The sequence below is a fragment of the Macrobrachium nipponense genome, chromosome 1 (genome assembly GCF_015104395.2).
Source record: "Macrobrachium nipponense isolate FS-2020 chromosome 1, ASM1510439v2, whole genome shotgun sequence".
Lineage (NCBI taxonomy): Eukaryota > Metazoa > Arthropoda > Malacostraca > Decapoda > Palaemonidae > Macrobrachium > Macrobrachium nipponense.
Genome location: NC_087200.1, coordinates 168,898,985 through 168,908,921, shown reverse-complemented (window position 1 = coordinate 168,908,921; position 9,937 = coordinate 168,898,985).

Genomic DNA, 9,937 nt, shown 5'->3' with positions numbered 1-9,937 from the left:
TAGAAAGTGAATGTGGCACTGACTCCCTACAAAACTCCTCTCTTCCTTGTCGAGACAATGTTTTGACTTGCTGCCGCCTGCGTCCTGCGTCCTCCTGAACGTATGCGTCCACGCTGCGTCCATCACTTCTCCTCTTGCGTCCTGCATCCTGAACTTCGTCTTCTTACAGGACGCACTGCGTCCTGGATCGCGTTGTACGTCCTGCGTCCTCTTGGAGGACTAACCGGGAGAGACGAGTCCCCTTACGTCTAACCGAAGGTTGTTGGGCTTCTCCCATGATTGCACAATTACTGCCAATCTCTGCTGCATATCCCGCAGCACCTCCTTCGTCCCCGCCTCCTTACGAGACTCCTGATGATGAGGAGATCGAGGACGCACCGGGCTCACACGAGCGGCGAGCGAACTTCCCAGCCGACGTGAAATCCTCTTCCTTTTGATAGGGATCATCTCTTCATCCTCCGATGAAAAATTCTCAGGGCTACTCCACCCTTCCTGGTCGAAAGCCCTTTCCTCCTGTGAAGAGGACGGACAGTATGACCTCTTGAGAGGACGCGATACCTCCGCGAATCGTCTGCTCCTTCCCGAGGCCGAACTATCCGAAGAGTAACGGCACTTCCCAGTATCGCCTTTTCTATGGCGTACTGCAGCAGCCTGGGACGTCTCAACAGGACTGCCTGAAGGGACGCCTGATCGCATGTCAACCCCTCTCGCCTCCCTTCGACTGTCGACATGCCTTCTCCCTTGGGTCTGGGAGCTTACAGAGGTCTAGGTCTAGGAGCACGAGAGAGACGATCAGACGCCCCCTCCACAACACTGTCACCAAACACTTCCACTTTGTCCGTTAACCGTTTAATTTGGTCTCCATGGACGCAAGGGCAGCGAACTTTTGCACTATTTTTTGTGGATCCGTAGTATCCTCAGATAACAGCAACTGGCAGCAGGAGAAACCTGGGGAAAAAAAAAAAAAAAAAGGGACAAAAGGTGCTACAATCTACATGTGAATGAGCTGGAGAAGACACATGCAAGGAATCATCCAAAGGTTTACTCGAAGATCCCGATCTTTCACTCCTAGATACAGATCTTCTCAACCGATCTTTTTCCAATCTCTCCACATACTTTCATAAGAGCCTTCCACTCTTTCTCATTCAGACACTGACATTCATTACACCTATTGTCCCAACGTACATACAAACTCACGACACTTCTTACAAATAGTATGTGGATCTACCGATGATTTCGGCAGTCTCACCTTACACCCTTCTTTCACACAAACTCTAAACATACTTCCTGAATCAGACATACTAGACAAATTCAAAACAATTGCGATTGCCACTCTAACTTCCTGAATACGATACCAATATCCAAAAGTCAGATAACGAGCAGGAAATTCCAACAGAGAACCAACAACGATGTTGCCGGTTCGGCTGGCAGAGAAAAATCTGAGGAAAACGGGAATAGTTTCCAAGTAAGTACCAGCGCCACGGGAGCGGGGTGGCCATCACCTGAACTACCAGTGTACTAGCGGTTGCCGCGAGTTTTGAAATTCTGCCAGTGCGTCAAGAGGATAAGCTATATATATACCTGCCAGGTAAGTGTCATGCATAAAAAGTTAGGTTTTATGAAGGGAAGTGGCACAACAGATGGAATATTTTGCATAAGGCAGCTGATGGAGAAATTCAGAGAAAAATAATGAGACCTGCATCTGGTATTCATAGATCTTGAAAAGGCCTATGACAGAGTTGCCAAGGCAGAAATATGGAGAGGTGTTTGAGGGAGAAGATGGTGCCGAAAAGTATGTCAGAATTATTCAGATGCACAGGATGTGTATACTAGAGTGAGGAGCAGTGTTGGAGAGATGGATGGATTTGAGATAGGAGTTGGATTACACCAGGGGTTAGCACTTAGCCCATTCATCTTCAACATCGTGATGGATGTGATGACCAGGGTTGTTAGAGAAGCAGTGCCATGGTGCATATTATACGCGGATGACATTGTGTTGTGTTCATAGGGGAGGGGGGGGCGGAGTTGGAAAGGACGGTTGGAGAGGTGGAGGCAGCAGACTTGAGGATGGAGGAGGAATGGAATGAAATAAGCAGAAAAAAAATAAAAAACCGCAATATATGTGTTCCAGATTACTGAGGACGGTGGCAGTAGCATAAGATTGGGTGGGGAAGAAATAAAGAAAGTACAGAAGTTCAAGTACTTAGGGTCCGTATTAGAGGATAGTGGAAGCATGGACCAAGAGGTGAGACACTGAATTCAGGCAGGATGGAATACCTGGAGGTCTGCATCAGGGGTCCTCTGTGACAAGAAGGTTCCTCTGAAATCGATGGAGATGACTCATTCGCAATGGCGACCCCATATAAAAATGGGTTTCAGCTAGGAAAGAGAAGAAGAAGAGTACTTACAGGATGCCTCTTGGGAAAAACAGAGTCCAGCCTATCAACCATCAGCAAGCTTCTGTGATGACATCATAGATGAAGATGGTAATGATGTCACAGCAATAGGTGGAGGAAGAGACAATGATGTCACAGCAATAGGTGGAGGAAGAGACAACACCGCAGCTGACGTCATAGGCTGAGAGGATGCTGGGCGTTTGGAATGGCAACGCGAGTCGATGGCCTCACTGGTGGGGAGATAAGAAGTGACCAAGTAAGCATCACAGCGTTCAGCAAGAGCCAAAGTAGTAGAGGCCTGGAGGAGGTTGCCGAGCAGACAAGAAATGCGACAACAGGCCATCCAAAGACAGAGAAGCCTGTAGGGCTAGGGACACCCAAACAGCCACCATCTTATTCGACATTGTATCTGAAACAAAGAAGCAGATAGAATAGCCTTCTCTCTCCTGGGAGAGATTATCTCCCATGAGAGAGTGGGCTATGCTATACACAAAATCCTCCTGTTCAACTCCTGATTATCGGGGGGTAGGTCCATTCTTGGCAGGGTGCTCATAAGCAAACACCGCCATCACCCGAAACTCTACGATAACCAGTTGATGGTGCCTCTTTTAGGTATGTTATGGCACTATAACTCTATTATCTGCACCTTATGCCCTGATAACCGAAACTTGGCCAATTACGGCGCTATAAATCGCCAATTTTATGGCGTTAGACAAGCGCCGTAAAACTGAATCGCCATTAACCGAGTCCACCGATAGCCAGGGACTGCCTGTACTTCCAAAGATGAATCAATGGAAGAAAAGGAATGAGATAGGGCATCTAAAGAAAAAGAGGGAACATTTCTGGAAGAAGGGGATGCTGCTACGTATTTGGGGGAGGTGAGAAACCTGCCAATGGGGCAAGTAGTAGATACTCTACGGTGCTCCCTCTTCTTGTAGAAAGCCTTCCACTGCGACACAGGCCAGGAACAACACTCCAGGCAAGGTTTAGTGACCGTACAAAAATTGGAACGGCACCTTGTGTAAGTGGTATTGGGGTCAGTATCTGGATACATGCGTTGACGGGGCTTAGAACTCTTGGTGGACTCCATGACAAGCAATCAGGCACACACACATACACACAAAATGAAAGCAAAGCATAAATAAATCATGGGCTAACACAGAAACCTGCTTGGGAAGGAGGGCGCTAATCTCCAAGGCAGTCAAAGAAAGGCTGACGCGTCATGAGGTAAAAAGTCTGGCCGGTGATCAGCTTCCCTCCTGTTATACACGAGTTGCCAGATGCCACATTTTCCTTGCTTTACAATCTTTGTTTTAACCAGTTTCCAGCTGGTGCTAAAAGATTATCCTATTGTTAAGACCGCAGGTTTGTTCTACGTATGAACACCACCTTTTTAAAGAAATCTACTTCAACCGACAAGGACAGGGAGGCTTCACGGATATATTGACATGCTTCGTCTAACTGCATAGAAACTGTCGACAAGCTCCTTAGAGCTAGAGGCCTTTCACAGTTGTCTTGGTTTTTGTTTTGTTTGTATGGTGCTTTTATGTTGCATGGGAACCAGTGGTTATTCAGCAACGGGACTAACGGCTTTACGTGCCTTCCGAACCACGTCGAGAGTGGAACTACCATCACCAGAAATACACCATCTCTCACTCCTCAATGGAATGGCCGAGAATCGAACCCGCGACCACCGAGGGTGGAACGCAAAACACCATATCAAACCACGCCACTGAGGCGCTACAGTTGTCTTAGGATTCTATCCCATTGCTGCAAGGATCAAGTCCACTAATATATCAAAAGCAGTGGGCGCTATATAGATCACAGTGCAAGTCCAGGGGCATTTCATGTCTTTACATCAGGACTGATAACGTAATAGTTACTACATTTCTTAAGATGTGCTGAAGGTCTGTCTGTTACTGCCATCAAAGGCTATAAATCATGCTGGCTTCTGTTTTAAGGCATATATCTTTGGATTTGAATTTTCAAAGGATTCTTACGTGAAACTGTTTTGCTCAATTCAACTGGAGGTGCCGAAGATTCTTCAGAAACCTCTTTTTAGAGCTAGACGTTGTCTTTTTGACATCTTAGAGCCTCCCTTGAGACAGGATTCTCTCAAGGCTCTTTCTATGAAAACCCAACCCTATTTCTGGTGGCCTTGGCCAAAAGAATAAGTGAATTACAAGCAATAATATTGTTGGTAGTGTTTTCACATACTGCAACAATATTATCTTTTCCTGAGGAAAGAGCTGTTTTTATGCATCATTACGGCTGAAGTATTATACGTCCTGTCTTCAACCTGTAAAGGCCTGTCCACACGAGCGGGCCTGATCGGCGTGCTCCGGGGTTGACGGGCAAATTCTGGCCGGTTTACCCGTGAGTGTTGTCCACATGGGTGAGGCGATGGAGAGGTGGGCATGCCCGACGATGCCAGTAGTGTGTTCAGTGCGGTACGATAAACATGGTACCTACCGCAAAGAAGAGGATATTGTTTAGCATGATAATTGCTTTCTGTGTGATGAAAAAGAAGAAAAAGGAGAGAAAATGGTGCAAAGGCTGGCTCAGTAAAAGAAATGTATATGGTTAACGTACGTCTGCCAGGGTCGAAGCTCAAGTCATCGGGCACCACCATGGTGATTTTGCTACAAGACCCATCGGGCAATTTAACGGTTTGCCCGACAAGTGTGCCCGTTAGAGGGGAAGTCCGCCGATCAGGCCCGATCGTGTGGACAGGCCTTAAGGAAGCAGTGTAGATACCTATTTTTTTTGTTTGGTCAAGAAGCCTGAGGTTCCTATGTCTAAGAATGCCATGGCTTTCTTGATTATGTCCTTAATTCTGGAGGGACATCATGCAGTCTCTTCAGAAGGTGATCCTCTTTTGAAGGTGAAACAACTTCTCTCTGGACAGTCTAGCCTTGGCAGCACTGGAGATGTGGCTCTGTATTCGCTTCCACCTACTTGAGAGCTGTAGAGATCCAGTATGAAGGATGCCATACACTAACATCTCTGATTATGGCAGGGGAGATTATCTCTAAAGCCCCTTCCACACGACGGGCTCTCAGATCTGCTCATAATTCCCTGACTTTTTTTAAACAATGTTACCAGATCAAACAGTCCAAGGCATGCAAACCTACCTTAGCCCACACTTTGTGATTGCCATCCACCAAGAATATTGGTAATAGCATCTGCCCATTGTGCATTTGCCATTCATGTGGAAGGGGCTTTAGTTTTCTCTTTCCTGGGTAAGAGGAACTGAATGTGATGAGTTTGTATGTGGTAGTTTACTCCAATTTATTTATTTAGATAATTCTGTATACTGTAGTTGACTTTACTTTGTTCTTGGATGAGGGCAAACAGCTTTTGTTTTTTCTTTTTTAGTAAATTGTGTTATTTTTTGTTGCAGAGCCATTGCTCCTCATTGGAGAAAGGTACCCGGAGCTGATAAGTACCACTTTCCTTCCAAATGGGGCTCATTGGTTTTGGAACCGAGGTGCCACAGTAACTTGATTACGTACTTGGTAACGCGAGGGATCATGGTTTAATTGTGGTTGTAGCTCCCGTCAACTCGGCAAGCCTGAGGCAACAGGGGCCAATAAATTGCCATTCTGTGTTGTACATTATCAACCAATGCCACATTTGGGGTTCACATGCCACCTTCTAAGAAAGTGGACCTCACTTGAAGATCCTCATCCGACAAGTACTCGCCATAAGATCATATTCATCTGGTAAGCAGGAATGAGGATACTTATAGTGCTTATAATATCTGATAATTTGGTTATGGGGAATCTCTTGCCCACCTCCAGTGCACAGTGTTGGAGTAAGTTAAATAATAGAGGCTAAGTTTCACCTATTCATGAAAAACCCTCCCTCATTCCTTCTTAAGAGATTAAGAGCTGAGTGAACAACCAAAACATTTGCTCTTAACCCGCCAAAAGGGTGGGGGAATAACTATTGGAAGCGTCCATTAACGATTGTTTCAAACTTAATACTTGTTGAACCTACGCCAAGTAGTTGTAGATAACGATAGAGGGCAAGTACCTAAAAATTGATTCTTTATGAAAATCATTATCATATATGTACATGCTTCTCAAAAGTCAATTTCTTATCAAAAGTTAAGATTAAAATCCTAAGTGCCAGTGACATTTTAAATGTACTAAATCAGGACACAAAGGCAAAAGTTTTCTAGATCAGCTATAAAAGTTGAGTTTTTGAAGAGTTGAGCTTCATGCCTCACAGCCTACACCACTTCTGGATACTATGTGTCAGATCTCTATTCAAGGATTCTGCAAACACAGAGCTAGGGCAAAGGAGGAACAATAGTTAGAAGAGTACCATCATTGGTGTATGTGGCAGTTTCTTCTCAAGAACACATGAAATAACATTACTACCGCCACTATACTGGACATTAACACAGACTCTATGGTTTGACCTATTCAAAATACATTTTAAATGTTTTTAAAAGATTCATTACCTCCCAGTATAAACTTATCTTGTAGGTAAGTGCTTTATGATTCACATGGTCAGAAGGCTACACTAAAATCTAATCAACTAAGTGCGCCTTTGCACCTTCATGAACACTCTGCAAGATAGAAGATTTAGACAAGAGTGTTTTGTAAAGTACCAGGGCCTTTACAAAATCTAACCTGTACCACTGGGAGAAGGTTATCTTCAGTTAACCTACAAAGATGCTTAGTGAACAGCATCTCAAAAATGACAAAACCAGGGTGACTGAAATCAGCCTATATTAATATGGGCATGAGGATGGACTTATTCCCTTAGGTACTGCAGCAATGTTCCCCTTCCTCCAAACCAAGGGGAAACTTCAAAGTCCAGCTAAACTTGAGCCATGTAATCAGCATTTTTTTTTTCAGATAAGAATGATCCTACTGGGGTCTATATCACCATAAATGTCAAGGCTCTGAAACAAAGTTTCAACTTCTCTTGACATGAAGATCATTGCGCACAAGGATCTGGAGAACTTGACTAAGGCAACAAGACTTGAGCCAAATTTCTACCTTCTGTTTACGGCAATAATATACAGCAGTTCCAAGAAGGGGAGGCATGCTTGAAAAAGTTACTAGTGGTTTAACCACTGCTAAAGAGCAAGATCTCTACTGCCTTATTTAACTAAAGGAAAACAGTAAAACCTCTATTTTTGTACGCCTCTCTTTTCGTATGTTTTGGTTTTCATAGACTTTTTTCTACAAAATTTTGTTTCAGTTGTTGTATGTCTCCTCAGTTTTCATACACTCAGAAAATCTCCATCCGTTGCCCAGAGCGTGCCCAGGCCCCATATCAATTGTTTGTATGGTGTTTTTACGTTGCATGGAACCAATGGTTATTCAGCAACAAGAACAAGGCTTTACGTGACTTCTGAACCACGCCGAGAGTTAACTTCTATCGCCAGAAATACACATCTCTCACACCTCAATGGAATGCCCAAGGCGCCCGTATCAAGCACCCATACAAAGCATCCCATCTTCTTCTGTGACCCATTCTGCTTTAGTGTTCGTTGTTTTTGTGCTTTTTTATTTAAGTGCAACTGCTAAATAAGCCATCATGGGGACAAAGAAAGTTCCAAATGCGAAAAACACTATAGAATTCTAGAAAGAACTCATAGCAAAGTGTTGGAGGAAGTTACATGCCAATCTTGGTGAGAAAATTCCTAAAACAAGCACTGCTGTTGATGTTTTTTAAGCCAGCAGAGCTGGTTTGGAAAATTCAGTGGAATGATGTAAAAAATTTTGTGGAGATTTATCATCCCAACAAAAAAGTTTTAATCATTTCTCTATCATGTTTAATAACAATGCCATTTAACTCAAGGCAAATTTTAAAGAAACAACAGAAAAAAAATTTCTCTGTGCAGTTTTGTTGTGCAACAGGGGTCCAGTAACTCTCAAGCTGGTCCTAGGGCCAGTAAAAAACAGAGGAAGCAACCTCAGATAGTACCAGTAAAAAATTAAGAGAAGTAAACCCCGATAGGTTCTTGGTACCTGAAGTCATTCTGGAGGGAGATTCCCCTTCCAAACACTAACCTCTCCTTCTTCCTCTCCCCTCTCCATCTTCCATATGCTAAGAAGTGTTTTCCATAAAGGTCAGTGTGATGTTAAATGTTCATTTATTTTCATTATTCATTTATATTTATTTCTCTGTTTTCTGTATGCAAAAGTGTTTATTCCCTATTTTGTTAGTATTTTTAGGGGTGTGGAACACTTTAATTGGATTATGTACAAAAATGATGTTATTAGATATAACAAAGTTTCATGTATACTTACCTGGCAGGTATAATATAGCTATATTCTCTGTTCGCACTGGCAGAATTTCAAAACAAACTCGCGGCAACCGCTAGATCACTGGTAGTTCAGGTGATCGCCACCCCACGTTCCGTGGCGCTGGTGCTCGGAATCATTCCCATTTTCGTCAGATTTTTTTTTTTCTGAACCCTGTTCCTCCTGAGGGAGGTGGGGGGAATTTGGGAAATTTTAATTATTATACCTGCCAGGTAACGTATACATGAAACTTTGTTATCATCCATAATAACATCATTTTCATGTATGACACTTACCTGGCAGGTATATATATAGCTGATTGACACATTTGGAGGTGGGTCAAAGACAGCAACATTGTAAGAGTTTTAAAATTTAAAATAAATTCCAAATACTCTTAGATTCCTTCCCTGCTAAGGTAGCTGACTTCATAAATCCTGCCTCTTAGCCTGCTAAACCTTAGTAGCTCCCAACTAGGATATGACCTAATAGTTGATGAAGCTAAAAACAAGGGTCTGACAACTGGACGGGACCAATTCGTTGACAGGAAACCCTAGCCCTCTCTTACCGCGGGCATTCATGCTAGGATAAGTTAGACCACCTGAACCACACACAAAGCTAACATAACACACTACACTTCATAGACTGAAGAGGAAATAACCCTCTCAGACAACCCATAAAAACAACACCACTTAATTAAAATACCTAGCATGTTAGTAAGCTATGGGGTGGAAACTCCCTTGCCCAATACTGCTCCTGAGGATACATAAGGGCCCAAAGTTTGACAGTTGTCAAAGGTTCTTTTGACGTTTCTAAGGTAATGAGACGCAAACACTGAATTAGTCCTCCAAAACGTCGTTCAATGATATCTTTGAGGGCCATATTCCTTTTAAATGCAAGGAAGTAGCTACTGCTCTCACTTCGTGCGCCTTAACCTTAAGGATGCCGAAATTTTCTTCTTGGCATAACATATGTGATTCTTTAATCAGTTCCCTGAGGAAAAAGGCAATAGCATTTTTGGTCATTGCTCTCCCTAGGGTCCTTCACAGAGCACCACAGTGATTCTGAAGTTCCTCTAATATTATTGGTTTTCTCTATATAATAGCGCAAAGCCCTTACTGGACAGAGAACTCTCTCTTGTTCCTGTCCTACCAAATCTGAAAGACCCATAATCTCAAAAGACCTTGGCCAGGGATGAGCTGGATTCTCGTTCTTGGCCAAGAAAACCTCCTGAAAAGAGCAAACTGCCTTGTCATGCTTCCAGCCAACATGTTT